Raw genomic sequence first — 20,888 nt, 5'->3', positions numbered from 1 at the left:
CACTAAAAACTCTTAAAATTCATAACTCTTGTTCTGCTTAAGGGATATCATTTATTTTGGTGTTACTGTATTTATTAAAATTTACTCTATTTCCTAAATTGAGATTTTTCTTGTGCTTTGCTTTCGCTTTATTATGGGTCATGTGCTGCATAAATACTTTACACATTGCCTTTCTGTAAAGCCTGACTGCTTTTGTGCCAACCTACCAGAGGGTTAAACACAGGTTACTACGATGACTTTTGTGAATCACCCTGACAAGAATTGTGGCTGTTGCTTTAGTGATGCTTCCACTCCCCTCAACCAATAACCCAATTTCTTGCACACCTGTCTTCCCAAAAAGAACCATCATGAAACATAAGAGAGGGATAAGTATAAAGCATCTGATTTGCCACAGATTTCTCAAAAATGATGCACCTCACACTTGGTTACTCAAACTGCCAGAAGGTTTTTTTCATCTGTGGTCATTGTTCTGTTTTCCCTTTACCCTTGATAAGGTCAAATCTTTTCAGTACAACACAAAAATTATACTACATACTAGACTTAATTGACTGTAACACAAAATATGTTGTTTATCTTGCAACCTAATTCATGGGGGCAGTAAATTCCACCCTCTTAAGGAGAAAACAAACTAAATATATTAGAACAATCTGCAATATGGACCTCAACGAGCTTTATCTTAACACTTATCATCATGCCATAACTATAGGGAGGCTTTACAACTGCGAGTCAATGCCATTGGTTGGGTGAAACATCACTTGAATGGGGGGAACTGCACCATATGACTGTGTCAACCATAGGCAACATGGGTTAGTGAGCTAAAAGCTGTGGCCTTTGGCCTCAACCAAGACAGAGATCTATATTTCTTTTTAGTGGATTCAATCCTCTTACACTAGTCCCTATTGCCAAACATGGACAACATAGTAATAATTTATGTATTAACTCATGACTGTTCAGCCACTTGTCTACTACTCTTTAACTATGTATTATTATATCTTAAACATTATTGACACTTGTCATAAATAATATAGCCTATTGGTTTGATGTTCCCTTCTTTAGCAATTTCAAGTTTTGGGTCCTCACATATTCATACAAGAGTCTCAATCGTTCTTACTAATAACTTGTCTAATCTGCCTAATCCAGTTATTTGCAGGTGTCTTACACTACTACTAATATGGTTTGTTGTTTCAAACACATTTATATCATTTGAAGCTTGCTTTACCAACACCTGCCCTCTTAGGATTTCCACGACCTCTCGCAGATTTGACCTCACACCTTATTGAGCAGACTTTATTTTTCTGTCCACTATGGATCCATCTCACGCATCTGCTTCACTTCCCAATATGGCTGCCGCAGACTTGTTCCAGTCCTCTTTCCATGGTCATTATTTTGAGTCACCCTGCCACACGTTATTTACAGTAATAAAGCGACAGGAGTAAACCCATATACCACGCTGAGAAGTGGGTAGGTATGCTAGAAGAAACAACAATATCTCAACTGGTGTGATTCAAGTAAGACAGTTTAGACAGGCATGTCAAATACATTGCAGTGAGGAAGAAGAGAGACTCTTGGGAACAACATTTTTGATTGGAAGGTGCACTAGGCATCATATATTTAAAACAAAGTTGAGTACAGTTGTATCAGCACTGTAAGCATGAACTTGCATATAGACAACCCGAAATTGACCTTGGTGCTAGTTGTGTAAGTGAGTGAATAAGTGGCGACGCAAGTGACAAAGTGCATTCAGCAGAAGACGCGCAGGGTGAGATTGGTGACTTGATATATACAGTGAATCTTGTTGGTTCCAGTAGTATTTAGATACATTGAGGAAAATCGATTTTCGAGCACGATCGAATTGAGCCTCCATTTTGTGCTCCGCCGCCATTTTGTGTTGCCCTCACTCAGGCAGCACGACGAACAAAGTCTTTTTTGCTTTTCCTGCAATATCATGTCAAAATAGCCTTGTGCCTCTGTTTACAGAGCTGGTGTTACAGACTGGCCGAGTACACTAATCCCTGTCTGGTTTTTCTAATCCCTGTCTCAACTATCTGTTGGTTCACACTATTCTCTTCTGATTTTATCTTATCTTCTGGCCTTCACTGTCCTCTGTTCGCATTCTCTCGTTTCACAACTGTCCTCCAAAACACACAAACGTATCTCGCCACCTGCAAGTCAGTTACAGACATGTTAATACCTTAACCTGTGGGAGGGGTGGCAAACACAGTTGGAGGAGAGGATTCTTCGGGTTACTCGATACTTTTGTTTTCCAATTTCTCCTATTGGCTCTGACTCGCTTTTAGACTATTCTTATTGGTTTTTCATGTATGTTTTAGGTGTGTCCTTCGTTAATGTATATGTCACCTATGTACTATAAAAGATTGTGCACCACGGAGTGAAGTGGCAATCTCCTGAGAACATACCGTGTGTACTTCTAGGACAACTGTACTAGCTGCAGCTAATAAAATCTGATCTTTTACGCTGACAGAGTGTTCCCGTGTCTCTGTTAGCTGAAGCAGGAGAACCCAGGAGATTAAGGCGTACCCTGCGCCGCCAGACCCATAAGGTTTCTGGTTCTTCAAATGGCGCCCAACGTGGGGCGGCTTCAGAGGTAGTGGTTCTGCCTGAAGGTCGTGAGGAGCCCCGCAAGAAAATACTGGAGGAATCGCGAACCACGTCAAGCGACCCCTGTATGTCGAAAGTGGTCCGAAGGTCTTTTGCAGCGTGGTTACTCCTTCCTGACGGCTACTGATGACTGCTGCCCTGACTGCCACCCTGCCTTGGCCCTCTTTTTGGTGATGTATGGTAAAGCGAGATGATAGACGGGCCTCTGTTGGTGTAAGAAGACATCTTAGTTAAGTATTGGTGGGTCGCTCCCACATTTGGTTCTTTGGTTCTTTGGTTCTTTGGTTCTTAGGTTCTTTGGGTCTTTGATTCGGGTATTGCAATAGCCGAAGCCGAGCGGTAAGTACATTTGTGCTGTGTTAATTGAGTTAATCCCCTTGATGTTTGTGAACAGTCCAGTGAAATAACGATGCCTGGTCTGACTAAGTTTAAGAAACTTTGTTGCTTTGGTTGTAATAGGGATTCCCGGCTGGAGGACTCTTGTCCGATTCCTTCGGTTGGAACTCCCACTTATGAGCTCTATTCTAAACATGGTGTTGGTCCCATTGCCTTTAACAAGACATGGATTCGATACACAAAGAATGATGGTGTTTTAAAATGGCCAGAAAATGGTAGTTTTGAGCCTGACATACTAGATAATTTAGAAACTATTTTATTTAAAAGAAAAGCCCGGCCGGCAATGTTTGACTCTTTCCCCCTTTGGCGTAAGGAAGCCAAACAGAGAAATATTAAGCAAGAAAAACGGGATAGGAAAGCACAGGGTATGACAATTATACAGGCTGCCCAGCAATTTAAAGATGATGAAGTTAACAATGCGATGGAGATTGCAGAGAGACAGCATCGTATGGCGATAGATAAATGCTATTCGATGTTGCCAACTTCCCCTTCCGATAAAGGAAAAGACTTAGAGGAAGATCCCTTAATGTCTCACCTATTGAGATTGCCTCCGCCCTATGTACAAAGTGCTAATGCACCCCCGTTGTTACAGCCTGTTCAGCCGCCAGTTGCGCCTCTACTTGCTCCGGCTCTTCCACATTTGCCCCCTCAAGTATTGCCGCCTCTGCCAGCTTTGCCTTTGATTCCTTCATCTTCTTTGCTAACTGTTCCCCCGGTAATTACTGATTCCTCTTTAGTTAGTTCACCTAATACCTTGTCTCCTCTTCTTATGTCCAATTCTCCGTCTATGCGTAAACGACTCACAGATAAGGTCTCTGGTCTTTTATCTCCTTTCTTTGAGGCGCTAAATGTGTCTCCGGCATTTTCTCGAAGACAATCTCGTAGTCAGTTCCCAGCTTCCGAAGAACGAGAAAGGTTGGACTCACTTGCTCGCAAATGGATTGAGAAAGGTCCTCAGTATAGTGTACCTGACATTATGCCTACCTTCTCACAGTGGAATGCGCCTACGCAGAGATATGTTTTCAATGTTATGTGTGATATTCTTGTCAAAGGTTCGGAGGATATGGACTTGGGTTCGGTTCCTCAGGGTCTATTAGATATTCAGGCTAATTTTGATAAGGGACTCATTGTGGGTTCTAAGGTTGAGGACGCTGTAAATACACTTGATACCTTTAGAACTTTATTTACCTCACAGACTTTTCTTGATTCCGATCCCTCAGTTAGGTTGACACTGAAAAATTACACAATGAGAGAGGTTCCTCCGGTATGGAGAGAAGAGGTTGCAGCAGCAGGTGCTAATCAAGCTATTCCTGCTCACTTCCAGCGAATATGGGTACATGTCCCCTGGAAAAGATCTGAAGTTTTGGCTCTTAAACAGTCTCTACCGGATCCTCATAAGAACCCTGCAAGTTATTATAAAGAATTGTCACAGACTGTTGATGCCTGTATTATGAATTTAGCAGATATTGATATGTTGATGGGAAATTTAGTCCCACAAGCATTATGGGCTAGGATTCGTAAGGAGAATCATGCCCAAGAACTAGGTGGAGACTGGGATGCTATTATTGCCGCAGATGAAGCCCAAGTGGGTGGTGCGAAGCCTGATGCTTTGATTTCAGAACTCCCTGGTAGGATTATTACATTAATGAAAACGATGATGCCTGCCTTGCGAGTTAACTGGGATAAACTAGCCGCGTGTAAACAGAAGAAAGATGAGAGTGTCTCCGATTTCTTCACCCGTTTTGAGGAGACATTCATTGATCACAGTGGTCAGGACATGACTACAGAGGGTGGACAGCGATTATTTGTAAATAAGTTTGTATTTAATTTGCTACCCGAGCTGTCACATAAGTTGAAAGACTCCGAAAGTTCATGGGCCGTTTCCTCTTCAGCCCAGATATTGGCTACTGCTCAATATTATGAAAATAGAGATAAAGAAGAAAGAGATAAGCAAGAGAAAAAGACTAAAGAATTGAAAACTAAGGTTCTCTTGCAACAAGCTTATCCACCTCGTTATGCTCAGTTCCAGTTTCAACATCCTCCACAGTTTCAGAGGGTGTATCAAAAGCCTGAGCCATATACTCCGCGACCTTTGTTAGGTCCTAATCAATGTGCCTATTGTAGAGAGGAAGGCCATTTTAAGAATAGTTTTCCGGTTTTATTTCAGCGCAATAGGACACTATCTGCTCCACGAGGTCGTGGTGGCCTCCAGTCAGCAAACAGAGGTAGAGGTCGAGGTATGTTGACCCAAGAACAGCGTTCCCTTCCTCCTCCTAATTCTGTGAAATACTTTGATCAGCAAAACGTTCGGTCTACACAGTATTACAATGAAGATTGTTATGTTGAAGGCGAGAATGAAAGTCTTCATGTTGACTAGGACAGCCATGGACAAAGTAAGGGAGTTGTGTCGATTCCAGTAAATCAGACTGGACCTTATGTCAATGTCACTACAATGGGTGTTTCAGAGCCATTTCTTTTAGATACTGGTGCAATGAGAAGTTCTATCATTCATTCAAAACTCCCTGGGACACCTTTGCCTGGCTTAACGAATGTATCTGTAGGTTTTTCTGGCGCCCCAGATCGTAATCCAGTTTCTTGCCCTTTGCCTATTTCAATTGGCCCATATGATTTAGAAGTTCCGCTTCTCTTAATGAATGGTTGCATCGAGAATCTATTGGGCTTGGATCTATTGAAAAGATTGCATGCTACGATATATTGTTCTCATTCTGGTGTACATCTTACTTTAGGACAGAAACTGACTTCTCCAATGTATTTGTCAAAACATCAATTCCCACCTGAATTGCTCTCTCTTCCTACAACGCTTTGGGCCACGGGTCCAAATGATGTTGGTTGTCTTGAAATTCCGCCGTATGTTGTTACTCTCAAACCCAATGCTGAATTGCCACGCGTTTCTCAATATAAAATTTCCACTGAAGGTGAAAGAGCGCTTTTGGAAATCATTCATGATTTGATTCAGAAGGATGTGGTTGAGGAAACGAGAGGTAACATATGTAATAGCCCTTTCTTCCTGTTCTTAAACGCACTGATCCTTTTCAGCCTCCTGGTTATCGTTGTGTAATTGATCATCGGGAGGTAAAAAAAATTGTTGTACCACAGTTTCCTGTTGTCCCAGATATCACTGCGTTGTTGATGATGATACCTCCTACAGCGGTTTGGTTTTCTGTTATCGATCTGAAAAATGCATTCTTTAGCATTCCCATTGCCGTAGAGAGTAGGGATATTTTTGGCTTCTCTCTTAGAGGCCGAAGCTTCCGGTTCAAGCGCGCACCTCAAGGCTATTGTGAAAGTCCCTCTATTTATAGTCAAGCTCTGAAATGTCATCTTGATGCTTTTCTCTTGCCGTCTGTTGCTGTTCTCATTCAGTACATGGACGACTTGTTAATCGCTGTTGATTCAGAGGATATATGTAAGAATGTGACGGTTGCATTGTTGCAACATTTATCCAATCTTAATCATAAGGTTTCACCTTCTAAGCTGCAATATGTTCGTCGAGAGGTTACCTACTTGGGTCATCTCTTATCAAAGGAGGGAAGACGATTAACCCCAGAACGTATCTAAGCAATTGCGCAAATGTCTGTGCCATCCACACAAAGAGAGGTATGTGCCTTTCTGGGTATTACTTCCTATTGTAGGCAGTGGATCCCTAACTTCTCTCTGTTGGCCAAACCTTTGTTGGCACTCACTTTGAAAGATACGCCTCAGCCCCTTCCATGGACTGACGAATGTCAGAGGAGTTTTACTGACTTACGTGCTGCTCTGTGTTCCGCTCCTGTACTAGGTACTCCTGATTACAGTAAGCCTTTCACGCTCTATGTTCATGAAAAAGAAGGTTGTGTGTTGTCAGTTTTGACACAGCGATTTGGAGATAAACAACGACCATGTGCCTATTTTTCGGCTACGTTAGATCCAGTAGCTAGAGCATTGCCTAGTTGTCTTAAAGCGACAGCAGCAGCAGCAATTTCTCTTCAACAGTCTGTTGGAATGGTACTAGATAATACTCTTATTGTTATGGTGCCACATGCAGTGGATACTTTGCTAAACACAACAAAAACACAACATCTTACGAGTGCTCGTTTGTCTGGATATGAGCTGACGCTCTTGGCTAGTCACGTGCATATCAAACGATGTAATACTTTAAATCCAGCTACTTTGTTGCCTCTTCCAGAAGAGAAAGGTGTTCAAGAACAACATGATTGTTTCTTCCGTACTGAGGAAGAGACAAAAGGTAGAATAGACTTAACAGATACGCCATTAGTGAATCCGGATGGAACGCTATGGGTAGATGGTTCTTGTTTTAAGCTTCCTAATGGAGAGACAATTTCAGCCTATGCTGTTACTACCTTGCATACAGTCGTGGAAACAGCACGCATCAGACATAATTCAGCTCAGGCAGCTGAACTGATAGCCTTAACCAGAGCGTGTGTGTTATCCAAAGGAAAAAGAGTGAACGTGTATACCGATAGCCAGTACGCTTTTGGTGTAGCATTCAATTTTGGACGTTTGTGGAAAGAGAGGGGATTCCTTACTTCCCACTGCACTAAGATACAACATGGTCAGTTGGTGACTGACCTTCTTGAGTCACTTGCTTTGCCTACCCAGATAGCAATTGTGAAGTGTAGCGCACATAAGAAGATTACTGACAATGTTGGTCACGGGAATGCATTTGCGGATGAGGTAGCGAAAAGGACAGCCAGAGATGCTACAAGTCGCATGTATGTAGCGGGTCCTGCAAATTGGGTCAGAGAAAAAGGAATGTATGAGGACACAGTAGAAAGTGTGAAATCAATTCAAGAAGAGGCTACAGAGAAAGAATTGAGAAAGTGGAAAGAAAGTACAGGAATGTTAGACGAGATGGGATGTTGGGTGGAATTGTCCGAGCACCAACGTTGGCTGTTACCAGACGCTTATGTACTACCTGTAGTTACTATGGAGCATGGACCAGCCCACCTAAGTGCGAAAGGAATATGCAAGCTTCTGGCTCCAGTGTGGCAAAACGAAGGAATCCCAAAGTGTGCAGAAAATATAGTGAAACATTGCATTATTTGCTTAATGTACAACCCGGGAAAGGGAACCCCAACTCCAGCAGGTCACTTTGCTCCTCCGACCTATCCATTTGAGGTGTTGCAAATCGATTACATTCACATGGAACGATGCAACAATCTCAAATATGTTCTAGTGGTGGTATGTGCCTTTTCCAGATGGATAGAGGCTTACCCCCTGAAAGACAATACTGCTCTATCTACAGCCAAAGTACTTCTAAAAGAGTTTTTCCCTAGATTTGGTTTGCCGCGCATTGTTTGGAGTGACAATGGGAGTGAATTTGTGGGCCAAGTCATGCAAAAAGTTTGTGCAGGTCTTGGTATAAAACAGAAGTTCCGTGCGGCAAACCATCCACAGTCAGCGGGTCTAGTGGAATGCTACAATGGTACTTTAAAACTCAAGCTTGCAAAAGTACAGGCTAGTACAGGTCTTAGTTGCCCCGATGCCCTACCTTTGTCTCTTCTATCCACCAGAACGGCTGTGCATTCTCGTTTGGGACTTAGCCCTTATGAGATAGTTTTTGGACGCCCATCAAATGTATGGGGAGTCCCTCGTCCTAAAAAGTACTCTGATATACCATACCCGATGTTGATAGATTATTTGCATGACCTCACAACTAAATTGTGTGTTCTCCATCAACAGGTTTAGAGCGCTTTACCAGAGGCCTCCACAGACTCAGGTCATTCCATCCAACCAGGTGACTGGGTTTGTGTGAAGAATTTCCAAAGGACGAAGAATTTGGAGCCTCGCTGGAGAGAACCTCGTCAGGTTCTTTTGACTACTCGTACAGCAGTAAAGGTTGAAGGAAAGAAGAACTGGATACACGGCGTGCACTGCAAGAAGGTTCCTTTGCCTTTGCCCTTTGATCAGTGGGTCCGCAAGGGTATAAGTGACTCTGAAAGCGAGAAGGTTCCACGATTTATACCTTTTAGTGATGCACGCTTGAATGGAACACTGTCAGAAACAGAAAACGATGACATTCTCCAAGAAGCTGTACCACCACATTTTCGTCTGAATACCACAAATCCACGAACATTGTTTCAGGATCAGACTGTACCTGATAAGGTTCGTTACGATTTAAGACCTAGATTGAAGAAGAAAACTTGAGATTCTCTCTTCTATGTAATTTCTATCCCGGTTGCAGGGTCACGGTAGGAGTCTTGCTTGTGACCTGAGTAGTGGCAATAGGCCTGCAGGACTTGCAGTGTCATGGGACAGCAGACAATCGTGACCAAGTGATTAAGGAAGATTGCCGTGAGCATCCATTTAGAAGATGGAAACTACATTAGGCGAAAAAGAGAGAAAGAACAAAATGAAAGACAATTATTGTAAAATAATATACAGTCGTTGTGGTATAACTCTATGTGTTTTTATATTATTGTGTATTTTGTTGGCGTGTATAGGAAAAAAGTTGTCCCTTCTTCTATTACTGTGCCTTCTTATTCTACTATCTCTCCACATCTATTTCATACACTTCCTCAACATGAACTCGTTAGAAGGATTAAATATTACAATAATTCATTTATCCAGTTATTACACCAACACCAATTAGTAATAAATACAACCAATTGTTGGGGGTGTGGACTAATGCCTCATACCACAAAAAAAGGGATGCCATACTTAGTCCTTCCGTTCTCTTATGAAGGTTCTGCTTGGGCTTATTTTGTTATTTTCTCTAACGCTTATCAAAGTCGATTTAAACGACCTGTCAGTTCTTATATTAGAGGACCAGATTTCAGTCATAGTTCATTGTTAAAGAGAATGGTAACTATGGCTAAAATCATGGAAAACAGTAACATTGCTGTTGATGAGAGAAAAGCATATACTAATTGGAACGTCACTCATTATATCACTAGCCTTAATGATAAGGTTAAACAAGGAAAATCTCCACCAATTTGGACTGTGGAAATTTCTGCTTGCAAATAAATGGTCAGACTACTAACATCGAACAGAGAAAAAGTTTTTGTTCTCATACATACATCCACTCATCTCAGAATTCGCCGCCGTTAGTACCATCTCAAGGCACGTATTTTATCTGTCACGATAGAGCCTATACGTGGTTGCCAACTGATTTTTCTGGAACTTGCTATATAGCTTTTCTTCTTCCCCCTACATACACTGCTTCTTCAAATTTTCATAAAAACAGATATGGCAGAGGAATTATTGATTCCAAAGACACAGCAGGACAAGAGGGAGGAGACTTACTAAAAGGATTTCTTACTTTCTGGGGTCCTATGGCAAACAGCAGGAATATGAGACAACTGGTTTGTGTTGTAGAGACTACTATAGACATCACTGTAGGAGCTTTGAGTAATATTACAGCGGAACTACAGGCGGATCGTCTTATGACTTTGCAAAACCGAGTTGCCTTAGATATTATTCTTGCAGATCGTGGTGGAGTCTGTAAATTGATCAAATCAAGTTGCTGTATTTATATACCTGATGATGCTCTGACAGTATACCAGGCCATCTCTAAATTACATATAATCTCGGAGTCGATTCATCAGGACGAAGGAGATTGGTCGTTATTGGGATGGTTTTGGGGACTACTGTCCAAATGGGGTTGGAAAGTGCTAACATTCCTTGGTATGGTTTTAGCCATCGTTTTCTCCTGTTGTCTTTGTATGCACTGTGGTCCTGCCATCTGCGACCTTTGTGCCACTGTGTGCATCCCAAAACCTAAGACACAAAGAACAGAGAATATTAGAATGATGTTACAGCAACACCTCGATGACCTCATGGCTATCGACATCGACTCAGATTAACGTGAGTCTGTGTATCTTGCCTGAGTTCTGGCAAAAGGAGGGTGTGAGGAAAACCGATTTTCGAGCACGATCGAATTGAGCTTCCATTTTGTGCTCCGCCGCCATTTTGTGTTGCCATCACTCAGGCAGCACGACGAACAAAGCCTTTTCTGCTTTTCCTGCAATATCGTGTCAAAATAGCCTTGTGCCTCTGTTTACAAAGCTGGTGTTAGAGACTGGCCGAGTACACTAATCCCTGTCTGGTTTTTCTAATCCCTGTCTCAACTATCTGTTGGTTCACACTATTCTCTTCTGATTTTATCTTATCTTCTGGCCTTCACTGTCCTCTGCTCGTATTCTCTCGTTTCACAACTGTCCTCCAAAACACACAAACCTATCTCGCCACCTGCAAGTCAGTTACAGACATGTTAATACCTTAACCTGTGGGAGGGGTGGCAAACACAGTTGGAGGAGAGGCTTCTTCGGGTTACTCGATACTTTTGTTTTCCAATTTCTCCTATTGGCTCTGACTCGCTTTCAGACTATTCTTATTGGTTTTTCATGTATGTTTTAGGTGTGTCCTTCGTTAATGTATATGTCACCTATGTACTATAAAAGATTGTGCGCCATGGAGTGAAGTGGCAGTCTCCTGAGAACATACCGTGTGTACTTCTAGGACAACTGTACTAGCTGCAGCTAATAAAATCTGATCTTTTACGCCGACAGAGTGTTCCCGTGTCTCTGTTAGCTGAAGCAGGAGAACCCAGGAGATTAAGGCGTACCCTGCGCCGCCAGACCCATAAGGTTTCTGGTTCTTCAACATTTAGAATTAAAGATAATCATTGGAGGGAACCACGGCATATAATGCGCTATTGTTTGCGCTGAGTGGTCGACGACGTTTCGATCCTCTAACTCAGGATCATCTTCAGGACCAGGTTGTTGGTTTGGGCAGTGCTGTACATAAGGGACAAAAAGGGGAGGGGGCAATTAGGATGAAGGAAGGGGTAGGTGTATCGCGTACCGCTCCGCAGTGGGCAAGTGTAGAGGGAGTAAAGGCGTGGGGGGAGAGAACAGAAAAAATAGGGGTGTGATGGATGGAGGAGCGCAGGGAAGGGATGAAGCAAGGAAAGGGAAAAAGGAGGGGTAAGAGCGAGGCCGAAGAGAGAGAGGCAGGGTGGACTCCCTGGAGGTGGGACAGTCGTGCAATCAGGCGGAAGGTAATATGGTGAGAAAAGGAATGTCCCAGAAAAGACAAGTGGGTGGAAAATAAATTACCTGATGAACCGCGCCGGGGCACATGTTGCGGTGGGAACCAAATGAGAAGTTGGGGCGTCGATCAATATGGAGGGCGAGAAATCGATCTGTGCTGGAAGCACCGTGATTGGTGTCGAGCATAGGGGGCTGGAAGCAAGGGGAGAGAACGGCCGGTAAACATTAAACCAAGGGGCGGTAAGGCCAAGGTAGTCAAGGAGGCGCTGGGAGTGGAGTGCGTGGGCAGGGTGAAGGATCAGAGATTACCTGCGGTAGCACGCCCGAAGTGCGTGTAAGGGAGCCGGATGAAAGCCGGTTGGTTGGCCAGTAACTGGGGCGGTAAATTAATAGATCCATCCACGAAGGACCGCGAGTCGGTCTCGGCGAGGGGAGACCTGGGAAAGGAAGGAGTTTACAAAAATGGGTGTGTGGCAGGGGTAAGAATACCAGGGGAGGCGAGTGAGTGAGCGTAGGGGCAGGACTTACTTGTTGTTGCTGAATAAATCAGACCGCGAGGGTGTACCGAAGTGGGCGACTTACCGCTGCAGCCAAGGCAAGTGAATGCGTGGAACGAGCATGTTGGTAGTTAGAAGCGAAACCCCGTGAATGCCGGTCATGTGATCGACGGCTGATGATGCGACAGAATGAAGCCATGTGATAGGTGGAGCCGTGTGGGAGGGGATGGGAGCCGGAAGGGGAACGGGAAAGAGGGGGGGGACACTAGACTGCATGGGTGGCCGTAGCAATCATTATAAACAGTTTAGTCACAGTCGATATTTCAAGAATCGATCAAAAGGGACAAACGAACATAACAATTCGATTCAATGCAGTACAGATACCATATGTGGCGATAGCAGTCATAGTGAATAGTGTGGTCACAATAATTAGAAGGAACAATCATTTGGGAAAGAAAGACTTTGAATCTATTTGCGGAGCAGTACAAACATCAAGAATCAGTCTGGGCGAAATGACAATGAAAAAGGGGGAGACTGCATGTGTCATAGTGGCAATCATTGTGTATGGTGAAATCACAATTCTTATTTGAAAAAGAAACAAATTAAGGCGAAATAAACAAAACATTTTGGATCAGTACATGGACCAGTTCAGATATCGAGATGTGGAAAGGACGAAGCCATTTAGAGGGCAATAGTACTGTTCCACTCATCTATGGTGTTCAGACCTGTGTGGACTGAGTCGCAAATGGTCATCCATTTGCATTCGCATTTATTGAGAAGTGCTTTCATGTTCCCGCCCCTGATCGGGAGTGTGGGTTGGTCTATAACTTGCCAGAAAATGTCTGTTTCGCAGTGATTCTTTTGAATGTAATGTGCGACCAGGGGAGCAGTGAGTACTTTGCAATTGATGCGGCTTTTGTGTTGGATTATTCTTTGTTTGATCATTTGTGTAGTTTGTCCAATGTAAATCATGTCACATGGACAGCAGATCGCATAGATGACATTTTGAGATCTGCAGTTTGTGAGGGTTTTCAGTTTGTAGGTGTGGTTATTGGTTGTGAAGTACTTGGTATTGGTTGTGAGATCGCAAACGGTACACGCTTTACATTTATAATGACCGATGGTGGGTGGTAGGCCCCAGGTGGCTGTAATAGTCTTCCTGCCTGGTGTTTCCATTGGCCACGTGATGGCATGGACCAGATGTGTAGCTAGATTACTGCCGCTTTGGTATGAGAAAAGAGGAGTTTCTTTGAATGTTTTGAACGGTTGTAGTAGCTGTCAGTTGCGTTTAATGATCTTGTTGACTCTGTTGCTGCATGGGCTGAAGTTGGAAACAAAGGGGATCCTGGTCAAGGTTTTTTTTGGTTGTGGTGTGAGAAAATTTTCACGTTACAGTACCAGGCTCTTTTCCGAGCTCTGGTAACAAGACGTTTGGGATAGCCTCTGTCAAGTAGTTTTTGGATAAGAATGTCAGATTCTCTGAAGTAGTCTTTTCGCCATTTGCAGTTCCTGCGAATTCTGAGGAATTGGCCAAAGGGGAGGCCATCTCTGAGACCTCGTGGGTGGTAACTGGAATATTGTAGTAGGGTGTTTCTTTCGGTGGGTTTGCGGTATAAGGATGTACCTATCTTATTATCTTCTGCATGTATCAGGATGTCCAGAAAGGGGAGGTCATTAGATTTGGATTCATGAGTGAATTTCAGGTGAGTTTGAGAGTGGTTAAGCCAATCGATGAAAGGGTTCAGGCTGAGGGTGAAGCCCTTCCAGAGTAGAAGTATATCGTCTATGTATCGACGCCAAAGTGTGATATGGTCGAAGAATGGATTATTAGTAGTGAGAATGAGTGTTTTCTCCAGATGATGAACATAGAGAATAGCAAAGTTGGGCGCGAAGCACGCAGCCATGGAGACGCCCTTGACTTGGAGGTAGAAGGTATCGCGATATAGGAAATAGTTGTTTTCTAGGGCAATGTGTAGGAGGTCCAGGATGAATTCCGTGGGTATAAGGGTGGGTCTAGGTCGAGTTTCGAGTAGTGATTCAATGACTAGTAGGCCCTCCTTGTGGGGGATGTTGGTATACAGGGATTCGATGTCCAACCCTACCATGAGATCAGTATTGGTATCAAAGGGTCGGTCTTCAATGGTGAGGATGAGGTCCATCGTGTCCCTGATGAAGGTGTCTGTTGAAGGGACAAATGCTTTTATGATTGCATCGATGTATTCACCCAGAGGTTCAAGAATAGAGCCACATCCGGATACAGTAGGGCGTCCAGGAGGGTTGTTACTGTTTTTGTGGATCTTTAGTAAGACGTAAAGGACCGGTGTGTGGGGATGTGGATTGTTAAGAAAAGTGTAATCTTTTTGGGTAATGATGTTGAGTGATCTGGCTCGTCTCGTGACTTCCAGGTCATATTTCTCCGTATTCATAATGACGATCCCTCCGCCTTTGTCAGCTGGTTTGATTATCAAGTTAGGTTTGTTTTTGAGGGATAGTAAAGCTTGTTTTTCGGTCAGTGGTAAGTTATATGGAACAAATTAAAATTCTGCTTGGAGTTCTTTGACTTCACGGAGGACACTGCGTTCAAATGCAAGTATTTCTGGAGTCATGCTGGAGGAAGGGGGATTGAAGGTGGTGGGTGGGTGAAACCTATGTGCAGTGTGGGAAATAGATGGTGGTTTGTCAGAGAAAATTTGTTTAAGACGGATTCTGCGAAAGAATAGTAAGAGGTTGGACTGGAGGTCCATGAAGTTGGTTCGTTCAGTGGGGACAAAGCTGAAACCTCTGCTGAGGTGGGTGGTTTCGTCATGGGAGAGGATGTGGTCAGAGAGATTGAAGATGGGTATGGTTAGAGGTTCCCCAGTGGGTGGAGCAGTAAGCTGATCTGTTATTGTGGGGGTCCCCATTGGTAGAATCTATTGCGTGTTTGTCTTTCTCCTGAGAATTGAGGTTGGTATTGGCGATTTGTCCGTGGTCGACATTGTTGTTGGCCGCGTCCGTGGCCTGGTCCTAAAAAACCTTGTGGTAAAAGAGGAGGTGGTCTATTAGTGGCCCTGGAGGTGCTGGGACCCTCTCCTGAGTCGGAGTCTTCAAGTGAGGTGTTGGAAGAGTCAGAGAAAGTAATTTGTTGATTGTTGCGATATCTTCCCCAGTTGCGTGTTCTGGGTGGAAAGGATTGGGTGTTGAAGAATTCGTCCCGTAGGTAAGGGTAGGTTTTGTCAACATTGTAGAACTTGATGTCCCTTTGGATTTTAGTGACTTTTCTGTTTAGCTGTGCTGTAGCTGTGGTATAGTGAGCTGTAGTTTGGTGTAATATGTTGAAAGCTAGTGTGGTGCGGAATGATGTGATGTATCAAGTGAAGCATGGTATGCTATGAAATCATAATTGCTAATGTGGTGTATGGTTGATCAGATGAAGAGATTTAATATGGTGTGATATGATTAGTGAGTGAGGAAACTGCAAATTCAGTACATGTAAGATGTGTAATTGTGGGCAAATTTGATTCAAGTAAATTCTTCTTGGAGAAATGTCCATAGAACAGTTGCCCTTGAGGAATTTCTTCACATATTTAAGGCATTTTAAATATCTTCCCACTGGCTTAAGTGAGCCGTGATTGCTCAGAGGCGCTGCTGTTAGTTCTGTCATATAGATGTAGACCCTTCAGCTTTTATGTATGTAAGTAGGAAGTTTATGAGGCCATCTATTACCATCTGTAATTGCGTCCCACTTCCTCTGACTGCTCTGTCCTCTCTTCAGACTCAATTACCCATATGAGTAGTTGCTCAGCTAGGCATTTAAAGGAATTTGAGATTTAGTATGTGTCTACTGGTGATTTTGATTAATGTTCCCTAATTTGTTTGTCATGCCAACTCCTTTGTCTCCAAGCCAGGGTCACAATTCTAAGGCAATAAAATGTTAGGAGATATCTTGGCCTACTTACACACTGTTTGTCTCAACCAAAGAGTAATTGGGATGCCTTACTGGCTACTAAAGGAGCCAGTGAATGTTCCAAATTATAGTTTTCATTCTGAAAATGTACCTCTACACAGGGCCCTTCAAATGTCTATAGAAGACTTTATGGACTCTATGATGAATTGTTACATGAAGGAGTGAGAGCTTTCCCTCAGGAGTGTATCTTAGTCAGTGAGATTCGGGGGGTGACCCTCAAATTTCCTAAATAAAAAAGGGGTGGGCTGTAGGGTGGAGGGGTGAGATGATCAAGTATCTGGATGGACTGTTTAAATGAGGAACAGGGTCAGCATTGATTTGCATTAAGTGGGCCTTTGTCTAGAGTAGGACAGTGAGTGAAAGACAATGGTTTGGAATGCTACCCTGAGCGATTATCACTGGTTAGACTATTTGCCAGCATTCATCCCATCACCTTTATGATGTTTGAGCATCAGTAGTAAGTCTGTAAACCTGAGACTGGTTGAGATTTCCAAACCTACTACTGCCAAGTCTACAGAATTCCAAAAAGTAGTAAAGTTGCACACATTCAAGGAGCACTTAGGGTGCGGATTTACTATTTATCGGGTATACTAATTATGATATATATTAACATTTCTGCTCCAAAAAATGAACAAGTTAAAAGCTGTTCATGAAATGAGAATGATGAGAAAAACTGTAAGACATAGCAGACCTGACTCAGGGCCACAAGCTCAACTACCAAGCCAAGAATGTATTTGGGTGTGTCACACCCTGAACACACTCTTGAAGCTATGCCCCAGCCTATCCCACCTTAGCCTGGTAGTTCATCCTAGGAACTCATGACTACAGTCATGCACTGCACAATGGCCTGGAGTCCCTACGCAGGAATCACTTATTTTAAATGTATTTTCATTGCACACACTCTTCTTCCTCTCTGCTATGAGAAGCCGTGTTGATGGCGTTGTCAAAGTGGGGCATGTAGGCAGGGTTCTATGTATCCATCCTTGCATTTACAAATCTTTTTATCAAGTGACTATGTCTATATGTGCTAGGCCAGAGGTGGAAATAGAGGTCGATGCACTAGCAAATTAATATGGGGTGCCGTGCAAGAGCTTAGCTATTAAAAGGTTTGGCATGCATATTGTCATAATGCAGAAATATGACATAGCTTTCTTTAAATTCCCAAAAATGTATTTCTTTAACGTGGAAGAGTTTTACCTTACGTTAGAAATTGGATTTCTGGTTGGCAGAGGTATACAACCTGTCCAAGCATGAGCCACAATCCTAGCCAGGTTAAGTCTTAAACACACCCTAATTAAATCTGTGATCAGGCCCTAGTAGCTTCGCACAGAGCAGTCAGGATTAACTTAAGAGGCAATGTGTAAAGTATTTGTGCAACACTTCAAACAGTAAAACAATGAAAACCCAACACAAAAAGATGCCAGACCTGCTTAGAAAAATAGAACTTAATTTAATGAACAAAACAAGACCAAAACGATAAAAATCCAAAAATTAGAATCGGTGTTTCCTCAAAGTATTTTTAATGAATAAACTGAAATGTTGTGTTTAAAAGCATAAAGCGCTAACCGGGGCTATCTGGTTGCGCTAGACCAGGTTAAATCCCAAAGTGCAGGCCAACCGTGATGGAGCGCGGGTCGAGTATAGGTACCAGCTTTGGCCCGCTGCAAAGTACTTTAGTTGCTCTGTCATCGAAGCCGTGCTGTGAGGTGCAGATGAGGCGATGCATCGTTGTCGGTCCACGCAGTAAGACGATGCATTTACAATGATATTTTGAGAATAGAGTTGACTCACCACACAGTCAGTGATGCATCAGAATCAATCCTTGCAATGGTGGAGATACCTCTGCAGTGGAGGAGATGCATTGGTTCTGAGTCCTGCAACAATGGCGATACGTGGATTCTGCTGGAGCAGCACTTAAAACCCACTTCCTAGGGCCCAGGACTGGGTTGGCACCACTCCGCAGGGCAGGCTCACAGATGGCAGAGTCCAGGTGCTATAGCAGGTAGGTTGGACATTTTTTACATCCCTGAGATTTCAATCAGGAGGCAATCCAGCAAGCCCTCGGAGTCACTCTAGACCTAGATTCAAATTATATGGGTCTTGTCCTTCTAATCTAAGCAAGGAGGGCAGAAGGCAGCAGGTCAGCACATCAAGAAAGCAGTTCTTCCAGAGCAGCAGTCTAGCAGAGTGGTACTCCTTCAGCAGCACAGCAGCACAGCAGTCGTTCTTCCTCACAGAGCATCCACAGGTCCAAAAGAGTACGGAAGTGGTAGGGTCAGAGGTGCTTAGGTTCTCTCATCCTACCCTAGCTCCAGACATTTATTAAAAGCAAAGGTTTTAAACTTTGAATCATTAATAGCTCACCACCCAATAACAATACAGCAAGAAAGAAAGATGGCGGACTGGCAAGGAGCTCGAGGAGGGAGCTCTGCTAGCTTGGAATCGCAATTACCTAAATATCCCTGTTTGTCCCAGCCACATCAAGGCACATCAACCAAGGAGCTTTTGTTAGCCCCTCACACATCAACACCAAGGAGCATCGTTTTGGTTGAGGCAACAACAATTGAAGAATTCAAGAATCTCACATACCTGCGGCAGCGCTGCACAAGATACCGGAGGTTTTGCTGGTTGGGGTGCAGCTCCAGACGTCTCCGGATATCTACCATTGGGTCACCTCTCATAGGCGAGGTTGGCGCCATTGGACGAGGAGGCAGACTTTGTCTCGCCCAGGCCTCTCTCATCGCTGAAGTGGTATCTCGGGTCCCGTGAAGTCTACCATTGCAGGGACCTTGGGGGAGGAGGTGGGGACCTGCCCTCATTGGTGAACACCTTTGAGACAGCGAGTGAGCAGCTAGATGCTTCTGTAGACAGGATGAACCACTGCTGAATTCTGCCCCTGACCCCTGCGTCGAATCGCGCAAGTAGGAGTGAAAGTGCAAAGTTGCCATTCATTCATGCGCTGCTGAGCACTCAAGCGTGAAAGAGGGGTTTGCAAGGCTAGACCCCTGGAGATCACTCACCAACAATACTGCTTGCGGGGCATCGTATCTGCCATAAAGTTTATATTTGTGCCAACTGCTGTGGGCATCGCATGGACCCCATTTTGGGTTCTATCTATGACCACCACCAGATCCCTTCTTCAAAATGGCATGCAAAATCAAATTAATGGAGAAAGGACTAATCACCCCACACTGAAACAGGGAAAGAGACATAGGATTATGCATCACTGCACTCCACAAAAAGGAAGGAAGTATCAATCACTCCATTCTGTTTATGGAAAGTGACATAGAACAACGTCCCAGAGAGGATCCATACAGGGAAAGAGTTATATGACTACCTCTCAGAGCTGAGTTATTATCGGATAACCAGTGGCCATCTTGAACCAGCTTCAATACCATTGGGATAATCCCTAGCTGAACCTACGGCACCCAAGTCCACATGCACACAAGTGAGATTCTTTACTATCCCATCTCACCTACCCAGGCAAGTACTATTGCCATACCTTTGCCTACTTGGGCTTATCCCTACTCTCCCCTCTCTCCCTCCCCATCCCTCATGCCCCTCCTTCCTCACCCCACCCATTACCTCCACCTTTACCACCTTCTACAGCAATTTACCCAATTCCATCCCTGCCTTACATAAGATACTCCCCTCAGTTGGCCCAAATGGACGGCTTCTCTTAATTTCACCCCCACAACTCCACCTAACATCACCTTTCTCACCCACTTTGCATTGTATGTAAAAGGTAGGACATGCTCTGATGTGTGTGACATGTCCTGATAGTGAATTACAGAGAATTTCGTTTTTCACTATTGCAGGGCTACCTGTTCCCATAGGCCAGAATGGGCAGTTTGATTATAACATTTTATGATCCTAACTGACTCAGGGAACTAGGTAGAAATTCGAGTTTAGTATGCCTGAACTCAGAATGATAAAATACATCTTTTAGTGAAGTTGGTTTTAACATTCTGTGTTTAAAAATACCACTTTTAGTAAGGAGGTATTTTCTTGCCTAACCATCCAAGCCTGCAGCTACTAGGTTGTGTATTCCATGTCTGGTTTGTGAGTGACAGGGGCTGGGGTGGCTCAGGAAGACAGGGTGAGTCAGCACAGGGCTGAATAGACCTATCTGCATGTAGAGTGGTGGGAGGAGTAGCACCTGGGTCTGAATAGGGCTGTGCCTGCCTTCCACAATGTTGGCTCCACCTCCTGTGGTGCGTCTGATGTCCCTGGCCCACACTATCAAAGGAAATAAGGAGTCCTGTAAACAAAGTCCTCCAGGACTGCACAGAACTGGTTTGGACTACGGTTTGAACTGAGCTTACCTCCTGCCTGAAGTCTTAGGGATACAAGACTTCACCACGATCTCCCCTGAATTCCCTTGCTGTGGAATTCTGCCTGCAGAGAGGTGCCTAC

The sequence above is a fragment of the Triturus cristatus genome, chromosome 5_1, assembly GCF_964204655.1.
Source record: "Triturus cristatus chromosome 5_1, aTriCri1.1, whole genome shotgun sequence".
Lineage (NCBI taxonomy): Eukaryota > Metazoa > Chordata > Amphibia > Caudata > Salamandridae > Triturus > Triturus cristatus.
This window is presented reverse-complemented; position numbering follows the sequence as displayed.